The sequence below is a fragment of the Schistocerca nitens genome, chromosome 2 (assembly GCF_023898315.1).
Source record: "Schistocerca nitens isolate TAMUIC-IGC-003100 chromosome 2, iqSchNite1.1, whole genome shotgun sequence".
Classification (NCBI taxonomy): domain Eukaryota; kingdom Metazoa; phylum Arthropoda; class Insecta; order Orthoptera; family Acrididae; genus Schistocerca; species Schistocerca nitens.
The window spans coordinates 689,187,608-689,210,392 of NC_064615.1; the positions used below are offsets into that span (position 1 = coordinate 689,187,608).

The 22,785-nt window shown below is 40.7% G+C and overlaps 1 protein-coding gene across 1 annotated transcript in view; it reads right to left on the reverse strand.

Annotated features, from left to right (window-relative positions):
• LOC126236845 (nipped-B protein-like) overlaps positions 1 to 22,785 on the reverse strand; it is a 101,144-nt gene that overhangs the window by 77,518 nt on the left and 841 nt on the right. The window lies entirely within an intron of this gene.

Below are 22,785 nucleotides of genomic sequence, written 5' to 3' on the forward strand. Positions count from 1 at the left end.
TACAGAAGAATGCTGAAGATTATATGGGTAGATCACATAACTAATGAGTAGGTATTTAATAGAATTGGAGAGAAGAGAAATTTGTGGCACAACTTGACTAGAAGAAGGGATCAGTTGGTAGGGCATATTCTGAGGCATCAAGGGATGACAATTCAGTATTGGAGGGCAGCGTGGAGGGTAAAAACCATAGAGGGAGACCAAGAGATGAGTACACTGAACAGATTCAGAAGGATGTAGGTTGCAGTAGGTACTGGAATATGAAGAAGCTTGCACAGGATAGAGTAGCATGGAGAGCTGCATCAAACCAGTCTCAGGACTGAAGACCACAACAACAACAAATCCAGAGATCTATCACTTTTGGTTTATTTAGTGTAATTTTTCAATTTTCTCATCTGTTACATTTTCATAAATACTCTCATTTAGAGAGGTCTGTAGCAGTTTAACAAATCTTTAGAAAATGAAAATATTGTAATTTTGGAGAGGTATAATGTGGAACTTCAACATGTATTTTTTTCAGCAAACTTTGAAATGGTGATGTGACACATTCACTCTTCACTTGTTTGATTTGAGGTGAAATTGCCATAAAGGAGATTGCTAATCACCACATGGAGGAGGCATTGACTCAAGGACAGGCACAATGAAAAAGAATGCTGAAATGTTTTAAGCTTTCAGACAAGGTTCTTCTTCTGTAGTAGAAACATACACATATTCACACATTAGTTACCTGTGATTCAAAGCCGCCTCTATGTAGTGACTTAGCGTGTTAAATATTCCAATGAGAAAACTTCACTCTCTTAAGATATTTTAGTGAGCTCCTGCAATCCCCTTTCACAGTGAACTGCTTTCCCATAAAACAGTACTTATAATTTTGCCATTTTCTAATTATCTGTTAGTTAAAGAAACTTATGTTGCTGCCTATTGTGCCTTTGCCCCTTACAGATTGCCTGGTTTTAGGTTAATATCTAACATATAATAAGTTTATGTTTTACCATTTTATGATTTCTTTATTACAAGCATGTATAAAAAAGCATCACTTACAAAGTTTTAGTGGGTCAGTACCTGGGAGTGAAAGTGTAAACATCATGTTGTTCTGATTAAGGAAACAAACCATGTTTCATAACTGCCAGTCAGTCATGACTGGAAAGCTAAAGCATACAATTATTAAGTCAAAACAAAAAATGAAAATTCCCTGAGACTTTGGAGGCCTAATTCCAAGTCAGTAAAGCAATAATTATTGCACCGGACTGAGGATGCTATGTAATAAGGACATAATAAAAGAAATACTTTTTTCCAATTAGTAAAGACAATCTGAGTAGTAGACATTATTTAAAGCAGCTATTTATGACAAAGTCGACAGTGACTGGACAATTGCTGCAAGCAGTGAAACAAATTGGAATTTGAAGCCCAGCAGATTAGGATTTCACCCCACAAGACGAAGATACCAGACAGAAGGCACCATCATGTTTGAAAGAGTTTAGCCAATAAGAAGCTCTATGTGGTCGCCATGTTTAATGCATGTCACCAACTTGGGAGCCTTTTAAGTGTAACAATATCAGCTTGGCAAGATGAGATGAAGCAGCAGCTGGAGTGATTGGAATAAGAATTAAGATAAAAATGTTTATTTTTGTTAATTTTCTATAACTATTACCAAGATGAGCAACAAAGAATTTGGAAAGGGTTATTTGATAGTAGGGAACAAGGATTAGGGATCAGTTATGAAAAGGACGTGGTGGTTCAATGAGAACTTTATGATGACAGCAGAATAAAATATGAAGAATAAATCCTTTATGGTGAAATATGTAATGGTCATGTAACTGGTGAAATGTCAAGGCCATTTTCTACAGAATACAGTGAAGTTAGGACAGGGTGCGATTTGTGATTTTACCAGTGGGGGGGATGTCTTCGGGGGTTATTAGAACTATATATGTTACTAGCTTGGACTGTGGCGTTACGCATGGTTAAACAGCTATTTATAAATAGATGTTAATGCCGAAACTCACTATTCACGCGTATGCACTATCAGAAAAGCCATCCCTTGTTATATCTTTAAAAGTACATTATAGGTAAAGCTTATTTACAAAATCCTCTACATACAGGTATACGAGGGGAATTCAAAAAGTAGAGGCACATTTGTGAAAAGCTGTACTTATTCTGATGATAGAAAACAAACATATTAATAGTAAGACTGTATTAAAAACTTTCAGTGTTCGGCTCCACAAATTTAAATTGTATGTAAAGTTTTACTCCAGTGCATGGGAAATAAACATCCCAGGTTGGGATGCATAAACTAAAACCAGAGGAGGGGATTGTCTGATGCAGAGGGGGGGAAATCCCCCCCATCCGCCCCTGCAAATCGCACACTGGGTTAGGAGCAAAGAAAGTAATTCAAATCAAATTGTGGAAAGTAAAAGAAAATAGGAAGCCAATAGGGGGTATCAAGTGAAGAAGGAATGTGTAATGGCAATAGCAATGGGTTATTAGTTAAGATTAGTGAAATATATATGCATTTTGTGTTAGAAACGAAAGTAAACAGTGAAAAATAGACCAAATTAATAGTGACATTAGTAGATCAAGTGTAAAACTGGACAAAAATTGTACTAACTTCCGGTTAAATGCAAAACTGGACCAAACCAGCAATTACATTAGCAACTGAAAATCATATCAGAGGAGCGGTTTTATGATTAGAAAACTGAACTGGATCAAAAAAATCAATAGGATCAATTGCGATTTAAACAGGAAGATAGATTCAGTAAAAGTGTGTCTTGAAGATAAATCAGAAAAGTCAACAGATATTTAGAACAAAGATGGTTTCCGTTCATACTGAATTTGTATATAGTGTTAAAGAAGTAAAAGGCAATTATGATAAGCCTGGAAGTTCTTGTTTATTCCTGTCAGAAGAAATCTAAAGAAGTGGTGAAAATATGTCCTGATAATAGGAACGAGCGTGAATTAGGAACTGAACAAACTGGGCTTGAAACAACAATATACAGGAAGAGGTATGGGAAGTGGAAAGTAAATATGTACAATATTAATGGAACAGTGCAAAATTTATTATGTTATAAATGAAGCCAAGTTTTATGAAACTGAAAATATAGTCAGCAGGGTCCAAAATGCAAATCCCAGTGTATATACAATGTCTAAAGAAGCAATATTTGTTAACTGTAACAAGTTTAGTAGTTTTGAACCATATGGTAACGTTCATCTTATTGATTTCACTAAAGAATTTAGTGATTTGCTTAAGAGTTTGCCAGAAAAGGAAAAAATGTCATTTGTATGGAGTTATTTACAGGGACATACTTACGGGTGGAGAGAAGAGGTCATGGATTCTTGTACTTCTTGAGAGGGTTTTAAGAAATAAATTTTTGAAGAATACTGGGCTCTCTAGCAGCACCAGCAAGAACAGATGCTGAGTGAATTTTGCTGAGGGGAGAGATGTAATTACAGAAGGGCACTATTAAAGGCTTTTGTCACTATTGGAATAGTTGCATTAAGTACTTGGACAAGGAATTAGGAAACAAACTTAGCCAGGAAATAAGAGATTTGCTGTTGCCAGCTCCCACCTATAATATAAGTGATTTCTTGAATTATGTTGTGAAAATGGAAAGATCCAAACAGACAGGAGATGAGAGTGTATGGAAGCATGACACTAGTCACCCACCTAGGAGGGAACATGAAAAGGATAGAAAGCAGATCCACATCTGGGATGAATAATGGGAATTCTAGAGTAGGCTGGGCAACAGGTGGTTTGGTGGAAACATACGAATGGCCGAGCAACTCAAAATGACAGAAGTGTGGGGATCAATAGTTACAGAAACAACCAGGGAAACTTAAAATTGTGTCAGCTGGGGCTTGCACTTGGATAAAATCTGTTAAAGAGCCACTATAGTTCAATTCTTTTATCTTGGCGGCTCGCGCATGCCCGCCCAGATGCGGGAGACTGCTGCGTTGCCAGTTGCACACGACGCACACGCCAAGAGAAGCAGTGCCATAGTTGTAGTAACACTGTTCACGTTTCCGTCGCACTTCACTTAGTGTAGACCGGGAACTGTCTGCTAGACCTGCACGATGTGAACTGACTGGGCCCGGCCCGTGCTGCCGGAGTTGTTGTTGTTGTTGTTGTTGTTGTTATGCCGGCAGAGGTCGGGTCTGAATTCTCGCGTGCCCTCTGGTGGACGTGACTCTACTTGCAGCAACTACCGTCCGTGACGCGCCGTGCCAATGTGCGCCTCCCGCGATCTTTCTGGTGGCTACAGCAATAGTATAGCATAGTTCGCAAACTTAACGTTTATGGGGGAGCGCGCAGTTTATGAAGTAAAGCCACCACGGCCGCATTAACCCTTTCGCTGCTGCAAATACGTGCTCCCTGCATTCCGCGCTGTGTGCGATTTTGTCATCATTGCACTGCTCGCCTGTGCAGACACATGGTGTTCCGACTGCTTTGACACACTTATCATTCGATTTCACAAAAACTGTTTGGCCCAAAAATTTGATTTTTACACATCTTCTTGACTGATACCTTCCCTCCATAAATGACTTAATTTTGTTTCGATGTTCAACGCAGTTATTGTGCAGCATTAAATGTAGTAAACCATTGTACGAAATTTTGAAGAGTTTGCAGAGGTAAAAGCCCATAGCGTATACTTTCCATATGGTCGATTTTAGTTGCCACAATGTTCAGAATGAAATGTGGACAAGATACCTAAATTTCATATAAAATTTACTGTATAACAATATCTCATTTAATTTAAGTACCAGATAGGTGTCGTATGTAATATTGAGAAATATTCCATCTTTCGCGACTGTAACAAAAGTTTTATTTACACTGGACGTGTTTGACTTTATTTTACAGCACTTCAATCAATCATATGGAAGTAGACAAAATACATTAAACAAAACTGTGGACTTACAAAAACATTAGGACTTGAATATACTGTGCTCTGTGTGTGGCACAAGCAAACAGCATTTATTTGCTAAAACACTGATCAGCCAACACAAACGTTGAATATTGTGTTACCGCAGCACAAAACTGCGAAAGGTGACTTGGCAATGGAGGAGACAAAATACTGTCCACTGAAGATGCTTCAAAAGAGAAAAAACGCGTCTGGTCTAAGATGCTTATTACAGTTGCAGAAGAGGAATATATTTCAATACCATTGGTAAAACTGCGACTGTGGAACAAAAACAAGAAAGAGAACGTGAGTACCACTGTGTATATGCCTTACCTTTCATTGACTGAAGTGCAAGGTGCATGTCCCTGTAGCAGCGACAGGGTTAATGAAGAGATGAAGCACTATAAATTTCAAAAAATTACATTCAAACGAATAAAATTCATGAAGTAAGACACTTCGATATTGTTTTTAAATAAAGAAAATATTATGCATCGACCAAGGTTTGAACCCATGACCTTTCACATTCCAGTCCAACACCTTAACCATTATACTATTGTAACTCGTCATATTGATAAACTACTTGAGGACTCTGACATGTCACGCAAAATACCGACAAACACTGAATTACTCATGCTTCGTCGATGTACAATAGGAAATAAACAATTACCGCTGTTCTTTATTGCGAAAAAGCGGTTCGTGAGATTGATACAAACACCTTTCCTTGCTATCGCCTGAATTAGTATGCTTATTGCTTGTTTGGTTTAATTAATTAACAGAATGTGAAGCAACTGGTATAAAGAATGCTTGTTCCAAACTTTCTATAAAAGAAAGTCTGCTATCAAGACATTGCTTTTGTTCTATTACTTTATTTAGGACTGAATGTTTCTAAAACTGAAGACACTCGTCCCTGCTCTGCATTGCAGTCGAGCTCTGGCAACGTCGTTCTCTGTTCATTGGCTGACTGTGTTTTGTGACGTCAGATGCGCAGAACGAACCTAAACTCGGCCGCCGTCATAAATGACGCGCACTATAGTCACTCATGAGTACGAAAAAAGGGAATAAAATAGATTTAGGAGAAAGACGTATGATAAAAGAGGAGTTTAAACAAAGCCTGGAGATAAATAAAACCATTTCTAGTGGTACAAGTTCACCTGAATTAAAAACAATTATTAACAGTCAAACAGATGAAACAGAGGGATTAGCCAATGTCCTTAACATAACAGCTAATGATAGGGAAATAAGGATACCATAAAGAAATGTGAAAAGTTACATAAAGGAAAGCATTTAAAGTGCTTGGCAATGCAGTCAGCTAAAGGAAATGAAGAATAATGAACTCAGACACAACATATAGAAGGAAGTGATAGTGACACAATCAATAGTAATAGTAGTAATGAAGATGTGAAGGTTTTAGTAGTGAGAAGGAAGAAGAGCACAAGGATGAGGAAAAAGACGAGATGTATTAATTTTGTGTCTGATAACAATGAAATGTTTTGAGTAAAGAAAAGATAAATAATTTAAGTCACTATAAACACCACTCATGAATTAGGTCTTTGGCCTGTTCCAACTGTGCCTACAATGCAGTACGAGGAGTAATCTGTGATTGTGGGACACGTAATCAACATGATGCCAATCTTTCCAGCTGTTATTCCCAGTAGATGTATTCTGATGAACCACTGCTTCTTCCTTCAAGCAGTTCCTCATCTGACCTCACAAGGGCTGAGTGGATCCTGCACCAGACCTCCCTATCTCAGAAAATACGTGAGGTGGCACCAAGAATTGAACCCAAGTCCTTCCACACTGAAGGCAGGAAGATTTAAGCAAGCAGGGTAAATCTGAGAAAGAAGCAAAAGAGCAAAGGGATGCACAGGGAAGGCAAATTGTGCATTGTGTCAATTAACTATAACAGAGGACAAGAAGTTTAGTAATTCAGACAACAGTTTTTCAAGGACAAAAATTAATGAATATTTATCACACAAGGAATAATGCTAAAGTAATTTTGCATTCTTTAGGTTTGGTAAACATACAAAGGATCCCAGTTAAGTGTTTATTGGACACTGGAAATGATTTGAATGGGATATCCTAACTGTTTATCAAATCTATTAAGAATAATGAGGATATGCTTGTAATGCCTGTTGTTAAAAAATATCAAACAAGATATGTTATTACTTTACTGAAAGGAAAAATCAACAATTGGAACAGGTGGAGCACATAGTTAATTGCTCTGAAGTGGAGCCACATAAAATATACTGACTGAGGAGGGGATCATTACACCTAGAAGGAACTGTGTGTCATAAATGAAAATTGGTAGGCATCTTTCTACACCTGAAAGCTGATGTCTATTCCAACTTAGTGTCAGTCACATAAAAGTGGCACTAGTAGCATCACTATGAGGATGTAAATCATATTTGCTTTAAATACATGCTGTAACTGTCTTGAGTGATAGTTACCTTTGTGGTTGGACATTGTGAGTTGATGTTAGTCAAGAATGCCTTTAAGGTGACAAAGGCACCATTATCAACACCTCACCGAATGAGGCCCTGTAATAGTGCTATGAGTAGCTGGCTGTTACTTCTGTGATCCTCCAGAAAGATTTGGCAGGAAAGTGGCCACTGTACATGAGTGTTGACAACAGTGGTCACCAGAATGTATGATTGCAAGAAGCCTGGGCTCTGGACAGTCACATGACCCTACCGAGATGGAAACCATTGTGTTCAGCATATGGATCTGGCACATTGTACTACATCTGCAGCAGCAATCTGAGCAACAGTTGGCACAACAATGACACAATGAATTGTTACAAAACAGTTATTTCAAGGACAGCTCCAACTAGATGCCCTATCACATGCATTACACTGACGTCAAAACACTGTCATTTGTGACTTCAGTTGTGTCACGTGAGAGTTGACTTGAAGGCAGGGTGGAGGTCTGTTGTGTTTTGTGATCAAAGCTGGTTCAGCCTCACTGCCAGTGACGGTCGTGTGTTGGTTAGGAGGAGGCCGGATAAGGCCTGAAATCAACCTGTCTGTGTGTTACACACACTGGACCTGCACCTGGAGTTACAGCCTGCGTTGGGTGCAGGTGCAGGTGCAGGTGCAGGTGCACTCTCGTGGTTACCCCATCCACCCTGACTGCAAATTTGTACATCAATCTTGTGATTCGACCTGCTGTACTGCCATTCATGAACAGAATTCCAGGGAGAGTTTTCCAATAGGATAATACTCGCCCACATACCGCTGTTGTAACTCAACATGCTCCACAAAGTGTTGACGTGTTACACTGGCTTGCTTAATTACCAGATCTGTCTCTAACCAAACACATATGGGACATCATTGAACAACAACTCCTGCATCATCCATAATCAGCATTAACCATTCCTTTAATGACTTTGCACTATGTGACACATCTGAGTTTTTGTGTTCTTTAGGTAAGTTATTTAAATTGTAGTAACAGTTAGTTTAGTATAAATGACATACAGAATACGTGAATTAGTGTGCTAACTATTATAGGTATCAGTTTGCTTCACATATTAGTCCAGAAAACGTGAAAAGATCATAAGGGTGGGTTGTAATCATATATTTGTTAAAGTTTTGGCACCGTTAACTTAGGAAATTTGTTTGTGATTAAGATAATTTAACAGATGCAGCAGATGAATGAGTGCTGAGTACTTGTTGTAAGCAGAAATTAATAACTTTTTATGATGTGATTTCGTAGATTTTTCTGGCATCTTACATTTTTATGCTCCTCACGGGTATGCTGCCGGATGTGATTGTCTTCACTACATGATATTCCAGTGATCAATCTGGCCACCATCTTCAGGTGCGATTGCTGAGTACACAATCACACTAGAATGTGAAAGGTGTAGTGAGGACGATCATATCTGGCACTATACCCAAGAAGAGCATAAAAATAACTTTTTAATAACTTTTTATGTTATATCGTACACATCAAGTACTAACCTGTAGGCCTAATTTTTGCTGCTCATAAGAAATGAAAATTTGTGTGGTGCAAAGTGTATTAAGTGATTTAATTCTATTTTTAAGTGTGCAATCTGTGTTGCAATGCATCATAAGTGTGGATGTTGCCTTAAGATGGTCAAAAGTGGGAGTGGTGTACATAGACGGTGGGTTGGAATTTCACTGGAGTGACTATTGGGGAATTGAATGGGGAGCGCAACCAGGTTCTCCCATGGAACTGTTTGCAAAAAAGACAAGAGAATTGCTGAGCAGGAGGCAAAGATTTGTGCCCTTCAGACTGAATTAGTTAACATGAAATTTGAACTAGATAGGCAGAAAGGAGCAAAAGGCCTTGGGAACTGGGTTACGGTAACAAGCAAATGGCAAAAGAATAACAGCTCTTCAACTTCATCTATAATTGAATTAATAGTATCAAATAAATTTCACTTGTCACCTGAAGTACGAAAGGGAGGGCCTCATCCAGCTGTAGATTACAGGAGGGTGCAGCAGACTTCTAGCAAAGAAATTCAACATAGGTCAGTATCAGAAGAGAGTAGAAAGAAAAGTCTTGCTGCTAGATAGTAGTCATTGGAGGGGTGTAGGCCAGATGTTGCAGGACAAAGTTGGGACAGGGTACCAGGTCACAAGTATTGTAAAGCCAATTGATAGCCTTAGCCAGGTGACAGAAGACATAGGGAATTTGTGCAAGGATTTTGGCAAAGAGGATCAGGTTATTATAGTTGGTGGATGAGGCAACAGCCTGGTTAAGAACAGTAATTACAGCATTAGGGATGGCCTGGATGAAATACGACTAGCAACTACAAACACAAATGTGAGTTTTGTAGAGGTCCTGCAGCACCATGATCAGCCCTTCGTAAACACTGCTGTTTGCCAAGTGAACACTGAGTTGGGTAGGTTGCTGCTGACTGAAACGATATCTTTTATGAGTGCAGTGCCAGTTGGTACAGTTGAGAGATGGGAATATACTAGGCATGGCCCACACATGAGAGGAAAAGATAGGTTGGCTGAGCTTCTTGCAAATAATATACAGATGGCCACCATCACACATAGGTAGGTCCTTGTGGATACTCGTGTCAGAGGGCACCTTTTTTAGGTTAGAATCAGGCACCCTGTTTTGAAAGAAGTGAAAATAACAGGAGAGTCCCACAAAATGCTTGATAATTCACAAAAAGTAAGGTTAGGTTATTTCATCAAAATATTAGAGGACTGAGTTATAAGGTAGAAAATCTTCTTGTCTGCTTGGAAAATTTTGAGAGCTCTTTACAAGATATCCTGTGCTTGTCCAAGCACAGATTTGCAGCTTACTCATGCGGAGATAACATGGGAAAAGGAAGAGGTGTTTCTTACAATTAACAACACACTGAGACAACACTGAGTGAACATGAACATGCTACAGAACATGGCCAATGAATTGCAAGACTGTTCCATAAAAACACGGGAGAACTGCCGGATATCAGTAACGTTCTGCCACGATATTTCGGCGCAGAGTCTTCTGGCCATCTTCAGGTGTAGTACATCACAATTGCAAGACTGTTTTCTACATTAATGCCTGATTTAATCACAATTTAGTATTTATTTATTCATCTGAATATCATAATTACAACTCAAGATCCATGACATAATGGAAATATCATTGTTTCATGATGTGAACATGATGAAAACTGTGACTGGAATTCACACAAACATTAAATGTCTGAAGTTAAGACGTTTTAACAATGCAGCAAAGCTAACATATACATAACATTAAAGATATTCCCAAAATGCATCTTTTAGTGCAATTTGTTTGATAAAGTCAGGTTTTGTTGTTATTTAGTAGTTGATTATGAAACGGATTTTGGCCAGAATTCTTGGCTGTGGTGACAGACTGATGTGTAGCACAGCCCATGGTATGGATTAGTTCCGATCAATTAATGTCACGGCCTTCCCCAGAATGGAAACCATGAACTGTGTGTGATTTAGAATGCAAAATTTGGTAATAGGAGATTTGAGTATAGATGTGATACTGGGAACAGAGTTTTCATGTTAATGGAGTGTGGAAAATGATTTTGCTGAAGGAAGGTTTAGTTTTGTTTGTGATGGAACATTAAGTCAGGCACCCTTTCTAGAGAGAACTGATATGAATGAACATAATTAAATGGACTTACCTTTGCGATATATAACAATAGAGAGAGATACGACCAATTTTCAAGAGAATAAAATACAAAAATAGAGAAAAAAATTATTCAAGGTGTATTGAACAATAAAAGACAGGATTTAGAGGACATTTTAATGTATAATAGATCCATATTTTGAGAAAAACCAGGGTAAGTAAAAAAACTTTTGAGCCAAATTAAAATCAAAACCTCAAGAACCATTCTTTATGCCATCCATTTCGCTAAAAAAGGAGTCTGTAAGAAAGGATATACAGAAAACACAACGGGGAATAATTGGAAGATCTAACAGTAGGCACATAACTCATTAATAGCAGTCAAAAAATTTGGGAGTGTCGGAGTGGTACTGGATGCTAGAAAGTTAAATGAAGTAGTAAGAAGGGAAAGTCAAACAAACAGTATTATGAAAAGGATAGTTGCTACTCACCATATAACGGAAATGCTGAATCACAAATAGGCACAACAAAAAGACTGTTGGAAAACACAACAAAGTCTTTATTGGCCAAAAGGTCACTTTCTGGCAGTCTTTTTGTTGTGTCTGTCTGCAACTCAGCATCTCTGCTATATGATTAGTAGCAACTATCCTTTTCATAATACTGTAAGAAAGGAAAGTGCCAGACCAGCCTGCACTGCTCAAATCTTAAAAAAATTTTGTGGTTATGTAAGGCGAGCTATGGAGTCCAGGCCACAGACAGCATTTCTGAATGAAGGCAAGTGTAACAATTCCGTGTGGTACCTTTTGGATTAAATATATTTGTTTTTTGTTTATAAGAGCTATTGACAAAATTTAGGAAACAGAACCCTGAATAGAGTAACAGTGTATGCGGAGGATATTTTCAAGGCTAGTTCTACATGGCATGAAATTTGAACTAAGGAAGTCAGAATTTGTGAAAATGAAATTTAATTTTTAGGCTATATAATTAATTAAAAGGGTATGCAACTAGATTTTGGGAAAAACAAGTGAAAATTTTCCTCCATGTAAGAATAAAAAACAGTTAAAAAGGCCGAGCTGACTACTATATTACCTCATATTTCAGTTTCTGTATAACGATCCTTCATCTTTTACTACCATATCTATTTCAAATTTACACATGTGGGAGTGAAATAGGCGATCTGGCAACCCTGGAAACAGAATGTTACATCTAGATCAGAAAATGGGAGTGATGGCACGTGGACAACCCTACAGGTTGTATATGCGGACAAGGAAAAATAATTCTGTGATTTGCCTGCTAAAAATACACTTTATCCCGGGTGAAAATCCATGTTAAGTGATATTACACTTTTTGGAAAGAGTTTTGATCTGCAGCAACATATACATACACTGCACATTTTCATGTTATGAAAGTATAATTTCAAAGTCCACCAAACACATCACGTTAGTTTCCAAAGCATTGAAATCGATATTGCATGCACTTTTGTAAGCCTATCACCGCCAATGTCATGTGATCTCACCAGCAGATGACAGCAGATATTCAGAACATTGGACATGTGGTGTAGTCAAGCATTAGCAATGTTACTGTTAAATATCCTGAACACACAAACAGGAAAATTTAATATACATAGTTTAGCAACAAGAAAAGCTATGCTTTCACAAACAATATTGGTCTTTTTTGCATGTGTTACATTTTAAGATACAACACACAAATGTGTCACTAAATTTTAAATAATGACATAAATGTCAGGTCTTCTGGGCTCTAGTGAGTTTGTATGATTTTCTAGTGGATGGTACTAACAATAAATGCTCTGGGTTTTGTACAAAGGAATTTTGTACTATTCAGAGTGTAATGAATGATAGGACTGGAAGTGAATAATTTTCTTAACGTGGTTAATGCACGAGTTTACAAATTTACACAATGATGACTAGTCTGCAGCTTGTGGTCTAGTGGCTAGCATTGCTGCCTCTGGATCATAGGGTACTGGGTTCAATTCCCAGCGGGCTGGGGATTTTCTCTGCACGGCAACTGGGTGTTTGTGTTGTCCTCATCATTTCATCATAATCACCACCACCACCACCACCACCATCATCATCATCATCATCATCATCATCATCATCATCATCATCATCATCATCATCATCATCATCATCATTCAGGACAGTGGCAAGATTGGACTGCATAAAAATTAGGCTTTGTAAAAATTGGGACTTTGTGCGGGCACTGATGACCATGCAGTTGAGTGTCCCACAAACCAAACATCATCATCATCATCAAACAATGATGACTAGCATAACTGTAATATAGATAGTCAAGCTTATACTTATTTTGACTTACCTAGAGAACTCAAAAATGGATTAATGTAGCAATGTTCAGATAACATATAGTTTATATGCTTTATGGTTTTACCACACCTAAAGAATTTATGGATGCCATCCATGTGCTCTTTTGTGAGGTGTAAACAACAGACATCACAGACATACTAAAGTGTTCTGAAACAACGCAGTTTCTTACTTTCACCAATGATGGGCATAGGCAATCGGTGGCTACCACTAGCAGTAGTACAAGCCAAAGCACTAATAAGATACTTGCTTAGTTTAGCACCAGGTGCTGCTCACACATGATGTGAAGCAAGTGTTTTCTTGGCAAAGCTTCTCCAATCGAGTCCAGTTTCATTGGCATTGTAAACGTTTTCAAGAGCTTAATCTTCTTCCCTCAATAAGTCCCTTAGTTTGACTTTGAAAGAATCAGCAGACAGTTTTTCTGCTTCTATTTGGAGCTCATGATGCCTTCTCTTGACTTACAGCATTTTAATCTGCTCGTGCTTGCTTTAAAATTCGATGACCCTCCAAGATTTTCATTGGTTAGAATTGTCTTTTTATATAGATTGCTTCCCCTTGTGATTTTTTTTGTGTAAAACACTTGTGAACAGCATAATCTAGATTCGTGTTTGCCGCCAGCTTCATAGCATTACAACTTATGATCCATCAGTAGAACCCAGCTTAGACATAAAATCTGTGATGCTTGTCTCTCTCCTCTCTCCATAACTGTTGACTTGCCAACCACGTACTCATTAGACAACCAGGTTGCAGTGTCACCTTCCTCTAACTTTTTATTAATCTCATATTTAACTCTCATATAAAGGGCAACATGTTTATGTTTGGCAATTTTATATCGCAAGTTTACTTTACATGGCAAAGTTGATACAAGTGATATTAACAGAGTGCAAATGGTTACTGTTGTTGGGCGCAACTTGGCATTCTTGCACATGGTGGGGGGGGGGGGGGGGGCACACAGGAGGCAGAGGAGGGGACGCCAAGACCACAGTGGGGCAAGTGAGGCTGGGGGGAGGGCAACACGTGTCAGCGAGTAACAATTCGTTCAAGTTATCGTTTGGTTGACCGATGTTTGGGTAATTGACGTTCTACTGTAATCAATAATCAACTCCATACCAAAAGAAAGCAGAAAGCATAAACACACACACACACACACACACACACACACACACACACACACACACACACACACACACACAGACAGACAGAATATTCAGAACACTGAAAGAAGAAAATTACATAAAAAATGTATATGATGTAGCAAGTAATAGTATAAACTACGGTGACAGCAAGTATCCAGGAAAGGCTGTACAATCCTCAGGGCATCATACTTAAGAAAGCAACAATGCAGCTTGCAGCTTTGTTTATCAGCCATTCATATTGTCATCCGAACTGCTGGTGCACATAACCAGGAGAGAAGTGGATGTGAAGAGATACATTTCCAAATATTTTGGAGATAGGGTGTCAGCATCAGTTCTGGGCCACATATCATTTAATTTCCAGGGTGTATACGCGGACAAAGAAAAAAAATTCCCGAATTTTTCCCGGATCTCCCAGTTAAAAACACACTTTCTCCCGGGTGAAAACACGTTTTTTCCAATTTAAGTGACAGTATACTTTCCCTCTGAACTGTAGAACTTATCCTTTGATAGGTTATGGTTTTATACAGCAGTGTAGAAACTTTAGAAAACGATACTCACTGGAGAAATGTTTTGGAAGGATCTTTGATGTGCAGCAACATATGCGCTGCATATTTTTGTATTACGAAAGTATAAATTTGAATTCCACCAACAGGAAAAGTTAATGGTTTAAATTAATATACATAGTGTTGCTACAAGAAAAGCAAAGCTTTCACATATAATGTTTGTCTCTAAGATTAATAAGCTACAAGGGAAGCTAAGCTTTCACTTATAATGTTGATCTGTTTAGTGCATGTTAAACTTTAAGATACATCACACAAATACAACAGCAAAATTTTTAATACCGACATAAATCTCTGGGCTCGAAATTCTTCTAAATGGCTCGTCATCAAAGAGTTTATTTTTAAGAGAGACCAAACACTCTGTGATTTAAGAAATCCATCGTACATTCTCACACATAGTTCATCTTGCATAAAAAGAAATTTACTTTGAAAATAACGCTTTCCGAACAACAATTTGCAATATTTTCCCGTGACCTGTTAGAAATAGATTCATTTCAGCAGTTGTCAGAGAGTGCCAGATATGAGGCGTCACCGTGCCCTGCGCAGCTATGGTGATGTAGGAAGCCCGTATGTTCGTATGTGTAAAACATTAAATGATGTTACATTATGTCATACAATAAACAAGACATCAGAAGATACTCCAAGAGCGTCAGAATTTTGTGAACCATACTAAAATGCATAGTTCGCCATACAGTGCACATTTGTATGTCCAGATTCTCAATGACGTAGGCCTTGACCAGATATGAAGCTTTTCAGTGTGGTTTCCGGGACGTACATTTTCTTAGAGTACCAGCACTGTATTATCTCATGTTTGGTTCTTTATTATGGCATAACGCCATACATGCTAGAAGATGAAAACGTGCACCTGAAATGCAGCGAACAGTTGAAACTAGCCAATAGTGTGGAATAAATTGACTGCCTCAGCAAGAACGCTTAATAAAAGCCAAATTTATTTATCAAACCGACAAAAATAACTTCATTGTTCTGCAAGGCGATTAATGCTTGACTGTCAGAAAGGTGGAAATAAAATAAAATCTGAAACTAGTAACGTTGTTTACCCTTTCTTAACTATGTGAATGTATTTTAATTCACTTGATAACTCCCAGCCACAGATATCCGTCTTGTTTTCATTTGATGTGAGAGCAGTAAATGAAGAAGAAACCGAAAAATCACTAAATGTAAAAACGGGTAACGTGGAGACTACACCCCCCCACCCCCACCCCCACGTCAAAAAAGACTTTTCAAAAGTAAGTTCATTTTGTAGCGCACATCTTGCTGAAGAGTCTGATACATAAAAGATATATCTTCGAGGAAACGTAAGACACGTTATTTGGTCTTAATTGTGCAGTGAGGTGCCACGCATCTTCAAACAACATTGTTACACCGCACTTCACTGTATTTCGCTCTGTGGAACTCAAACGTCTATATTTTGTAATGGATGCCATCAAATGATTTCAGGACAGTGGAAATTAAAATCCAGTCAGCTGGTTTGACATCCTGCCCCCCCTCCCGCCCTTTTTTTGTAAAAAAAACCCTCGCAATTAATACTGGATAGGATTATTTGTAACCAGGAGACCAAGAACTCTTCAGAAAAACTGGACTCTTTATTGCATATTAACTAATAACTTGTTCTTCTGTGTGACATAAAATTAAATATAGGACACCTAAAACCAGTAAAGACAAGAGACAGGCAAGACAGTACACATTTCTTCAATCCTTAGGTCCTAGCGATTTTTCTCTCTAATCTTGCTGTGAAAGGACTATTACCTTATCAAAGTTTGTTAAATGTTTTGCTACATGAAAAATAGAAGTGTCGTTGTCTAATACTGAATAAGCTGTTAATACAAATAGTACCCAAGACTGGTGTGGTTTCTCGATTACATCTATTTTGTCACTGTGTGCTGGAGAAAACAAAATTGGCCTTTCTAATATTTCAGCAACTGTAACGCACACCAAATAAGCGAGACTGTTTTGGCAATATTGATTATTTTTATAATACGTCAGAATATAATTCACGAAGTACCAATATGAAATACCTATTTGGTCTACTACAAGCAAAAGGCTTTATGTTAGGAAATAGTTTCACATTTCATTCATATGCTCCAGTTTCTCATGTACGAGACCGAAAAGTAGTAGAACGAAATTTTTGTATAAATTTGGAATCGTCATATTCTTCCATAATTTGTGTGATGTCCCCGTTTCTTCTCCTTCCTCTTTCTAACTAACAGTATTGTCATCACTAATTCTGTAACTATTCCTACCATTGTCATTCTCTGGTTAACTTCACTAACCCTACCACATTCACCAGTTTAGTTATCCAGCGATTATCCTCTGGTTAGGCATTATTACGTGATCGTACAATGCATTTCCCAAGCTCCTCCCAGAATGGAACTTAAGCAGCTGCTAGCCAGGGACTACAACTGGCCCTATCTCATGTAGTGATCTGGCCAAAAAATTTCTGTCAAAATTTCACTTTCTTGGATACACCGAGAAGATAATACGCAATCTTACTTACCTGTTAGTCGTTTATTTCCACTCTGGTAGTCTGAATCTACAGATTTCGCTAGTAATTGTAACAACGCTAACCTTCGACATTCGCAAACAGAATGAACCACATAAACAAGCAGCACTTGGCATTCACCGGCTCAGCTTTATTCCGCTCAGCTCATACAGCCCCATCCCGTCTTGTCAGCACAAAAGTTTATTTCTAGATGTTACAAGGATTCCCCTGGCTGATACATCACGTACACTATCACGCATTCAAAAATCAACTTATAATTCATTCAGAAATCGACTTAGAATGTGTTCAAAAAACCAGCAGGGTTGTGTTTCAAAATCATATGAATAATCGATAGACCAACGTGCTGGATGCTCGCTGCTTTGTGAGAAAAGGTTTTTTTTTTCTCAAGAATATGAATTTGCCCCTCCCCCGAAACTGCCACCTGGTTTAGATACCCCGGTTTGCCCTCACTCCCCACTAGATCAGGGCCTGCTGCACAAGCGTGAATCTGGCAGCTTGGGCGCACCAGTAAAATTTTTCCGGGTACCATGTGGCTGGTTGCTGCTGCTGCTGCTTACACAGCCAACAGCCACATTTCTGTAGCCAGAAGCAGGATAAGGTACAACTCATACGCGACTTAACTGCGCGTGTGCATGAGCCCGCTCGTAACTGATTAAATGAGTGTAATGCAAACAGTTGTAACGACACGCTCATCGAAGGCAATTTGTTATGAAGCATTGCATAATCTTCTGAATGCCTTTGACACATTTTGCTGTTGGCAGACGCTTGTACGAGCACTGGGTTATTTTATATGGTGCATTTCCTTTGCAATTTAAGTTTTATTTTCGTTTTTTTCTCTCATTTATGTTTTATTGTTGAAGTATTATTCTGCCGTAGCAGGATGCAGTAACATCCTTTGTTAGAGTAATGGTTCTTACCAGTCAAAATTACAACAATTTAACTGAAAACTAAAAGAATGAAAAATTCCTGGAATTCTAAAAAATTCCCAGATTATTCCCGGTTTTCTCCCGGATCTCCCAGTTGTCCTGGGTCATACATGTGGTGTCTAGCGGTGACACCACATTCCTCCCCCGCAAATCGGCGAACGGTCGTGAGATAAGGCTTCCGCCCGCCGTGGGGAGGACCCCATGTTGACGTATGCGATGAGGTGGGGAGCCTAACAACAGGCGAGGCTGTGCCACCCGCACCCGGCCATTCGGTCCGAGGGGAGCTAGGAAACGCCTGCAAACCTAGTCCAGGGTGCACGTCAACATGAGGTGTATGCGCACGTAATGAGACAGAAGGGTCGACCTCCATGTGGTCGGAGCACCCGACGGGCGAAGACGACATCTGGTCCGGAGCGGGCAAGAGGTCCATGGCGGAGGACGGCTGGTCACGGGAAGCAAGCGGCGGCGCGTGACCCAGGGAGGCGCCATGCGGTTGCAGCGAAGCGTCCGCTGCGGGCGGCGCCGGCGGCGGCTGCGGCGGCGCGACGCCATGAGGCAAAATGGAAGGCATCGTCGGTAACACCTGGGGATGAGGCGAGCCAGTAGATGGGTCCCCAAGGCGCTGACCGGACGGCTCCGTCGCTGAAAGCAGACGGGGAGCGGCAGAACCCAGGCGACGACAGAGGCGCAGCTGATTGAGATGCCGACGCACCTCACCAGAGGCCCCCAAAACCAAATACATCGCGCGGCCGAGGCAGCGAAGAATGCGCCCTGCGAGCCAACGCCGTGAACCGCGATAGTTGCGATAATAGACAACGTCGCCAGGAGCAAAAGCAGGAGTCTGCCGCTGCACAGGAACCTGATGTGGCGGATGCAGCAAAGACATCAGAGTTCGATGAGTGCGACCATGGAGCAACTCAGCCGGCGAGCGACCATCGCGGGGCTGAGAGCGATATGAGGACAAAAAGAGCAACAAAGCGTCCTCCCGTGAATGCGACTCTTTCAACTTCAACATCTGTGACTTGAAAGTCCGGACCAATCGTTCCGCGGCACCGTTTGACTGAGGCGAAAACGGCGCGGATGTCAGATGTTGAATACCATTGGCCTTGCAGAACGACTGAAATTCTGCGGACATGAATTGTGGGCCATTGTCGGAAACAATAGTCTGCGGAAGACCTTCAAGGCAAAAGATAGCAGACAAGGCTTGGATGGTGGCAGAAGACGTCGTGGAAGACATCCGGACAACAAAAGGAAAATTACTGAAAGCATCAACCACAACCAACCATCGAGCATTCCAGAATGGACCAGCAAAATCGATGTGCAAGCGTTGCCAAGGGGAAGTGGCTTTCGGCCAAGCAAAGAATTTCCGCGGCGGTGCGGATTGTTGTTCGGCACACGCCACGCAAGAGGAGCACATATTCGTAATCGCAGCATCGATGCCGAACCAAGTACAGTGCTGTCGAGCAAGTTGTTTCGTTCGCACTATACCCCAATGTCCTTGGTGAAGAAGCCGTAAGACAGAGGACTGTAACGAACGTGGGACCACGACTCGGGATTGATCATTATCGGAACGCAACAACAAAACACCACGTCGGACAAAAAGTCTCTCCTTGTGAGCAAAAAAACGGCGAACCAAAGGATCCTCGATCCGTGACTTTGACAAGGGCCATTGCGTAGCAACAAAACGCAAAACGGGAGCAAGGACAGGGTCAGCAGCTGTGGCAGTAGCTACACGACGAAAATCAATCGGAAACGATGCGACCACGTCATCGGTTTCCGAATCAATGAACATGCAAGCACGTTCGGAAGAATCGAATGCTTTATCCTCAGCAACAGGCAAACGGGACAACGCATCAGCGTTTCCGTGCTTAGCAGTGGACCGATACAAGATATCGTAGCGGTACTGCGAGAGAAAAAGTGACCATCGAATGAATTTCTGCGCTGTACGTGGAGGTACAGGCTTGTTCGGATGAAAAAGTGATGTCAACGGTTTGTGGTCCGTGATGATGGTAAAGTGACGACCATACAAGAAATCATGGAACTTGGTAACCCCAAACACGAGAGCTAAAGCTTCTTTCTCTATTTGTGAATAATTTCTTTGCGCAGATGAGAGCAATTTGGACGCAAAGGCAATAGGGCGATCATGCGAGCCATCCTTGTGCGCAAGCACAGCACCGATCCCGAAATCCGAGGCATCTACCATCAACAAAAGGGGTTTTCGGGGATCGAATGGCGTAAGGCAAGTATTGGAAAGTAACGCCGATTTCAACTGGCGAAAGGCGCGTTCGCATTCCGTCGTCCAGACGAACGGAACACCTTTACGGCGTAAGCGATGAAGCGGAGCTGAAATGGAAGAAGCATTGCGCACAAATCGATGATAATAATTTACCTTACCCAGCACACTCTGTAGCTGTTTTAAGTTCTGCGGTGACGGCAAGTCCTGAATGGCACGAAGGTGCTCTGGACTCGGATGTATACCTTGGGCATTTATGACATGCCCCAGGTACGGTAAGTCACGAGCAAAAAACACACATTTGTCCTTCCTCAAGCGAAGACCATTCTGACGCAATACCCGAAATAATGTTCGGAGATTTTGCAAATGTTCTGCTTCTGTCTTTCCTGAGATTACAATATCGTCCAGATAGTTCGCAGCAGTAGGGACCGACGCACAAATAGTTTGTAAATATTGCTGAAACAAAGCAGGGGCGGATGCACACCCGAACGGCAGTCTTTTGAAGCGATACAAGCCAAGATGCGTGTTTACCACTAAGACGCGCTGGGATTCTTCGTCCACAGGTATTTGCAAGTACGCATCTGCTAGGTCCAATTTTGAAAAATATTTTCCCGGGCACAGTTTGTCAAAAAGATCTTCCGGGCGGGGCAAAGGAAAAGTAGCAGTCACAAGTTGTGGATTCACAGTGGCCTTGAAGTCCACACAAAGTCTCAATTTTCCGGAAGGTTTTGGCAAAATGACTAAGGGTGAGGCCCAGAGAGAAGCCTGCACACGTTCAAGGACACCTTGAGATTCTAAATCGGCTAATGTTCTTGCGACCTCATCACGCAATGCGTGGGGAACATTGCGCGCTCTGAAAAATTTTGGTTGCGCGTGATCTTTCAGTTCCAAATGCGCTTCATAGTTCTTAGCGCAACCAAGGCCCGGTGCAAAAATGTCTGCAAATTCTTCACAAAGACTAGAAACACTGGCGGAAGGCACAGTCTGATTCACTGAAAGGACCTGATTTACAATAGACATATTAAACAATTGAAACAAATCTAAACCAAACAAGTTCACTGCACTAGAGGAACGAAGAACATAAAATGACACAAGTTTTGTCTGTCCCTTGTATGTTGCAATAAGGCTGCACTGTCCTAACACAGGTATATGCTGTCCTGAGTAACTAGTTAACGTAACATTTGCGGCACGCAATGGCGGGGCGCCCAGTTGTTTGTACGTGTCGTGATTGAGCAATGAAACAGCAGCTCCGGTATCGAGCTGGAATGGTATCACTTTTCCTGCAAAGTCTAAGTCCACAAAAAGTTTATTGTCTTGTTGACGACAAGAGCGACTGTCTCGTGCAATTTGAACTGATACAGGTCCAGAAGCACTTGCAACTTTACGGGATTTCCGGCGACGTCGACGCACACGTTGGGTGGGACGAACACAGTCACTGTTAGCTAAAGTGTCACTGGACGGGTGGGCATGAACTACATGAATGTCCATGGGCGAAGGTCCACGAGCCTGATTGTCCTGGGTTCGATTCCGGCGCGAAGCAAAAGGCCTGGAAGTATTGCGAGTGTCTGATCTAAGCTTTTTCTGGCAAACACTTTGTACATGTCCTTTCTTTTGACAGTAAAAGCAAATAGCTTGGCGTGACGGGCAATTTTCACGCGTATGTCTAGTTGCACACCGCGGGCAAGATTTCACTGCATTTGCTTGCTTACGCGGCGCACGTGGTTGCAAGCTAGGCGGCCGCAGCGAAGTCGGGCGCGAGGGCCGCTTAGCGTCCCGTGCAGCGGGCCGGGCGGGCCGATTAACGTGACACACTGCTGGCGAAGTTTCAAATGATTCCTGAGCAAAGTCAAGTGTGTCTTGCCTGTCCAAAATGTCTATCACTTGTTGCAGGGAGGGATTAACTAGTTTCAAAATCTGTTCCCTTATGCGAACATCAGAAACGTTTTGTGCAATTGCATCACGCACCATAGTATCTGAATATGGGAGGCCACATTCACAGGCAAACGCGCAGTCTCTAGTAAGTCCTTGCAAAGTTGCTACCCACTCCCTGTTAGTCTGACCGGCCGTACGTTTTGTACGAAAAAACGTATACCGTTTGGCAACTACATTTACTGTTTCTTT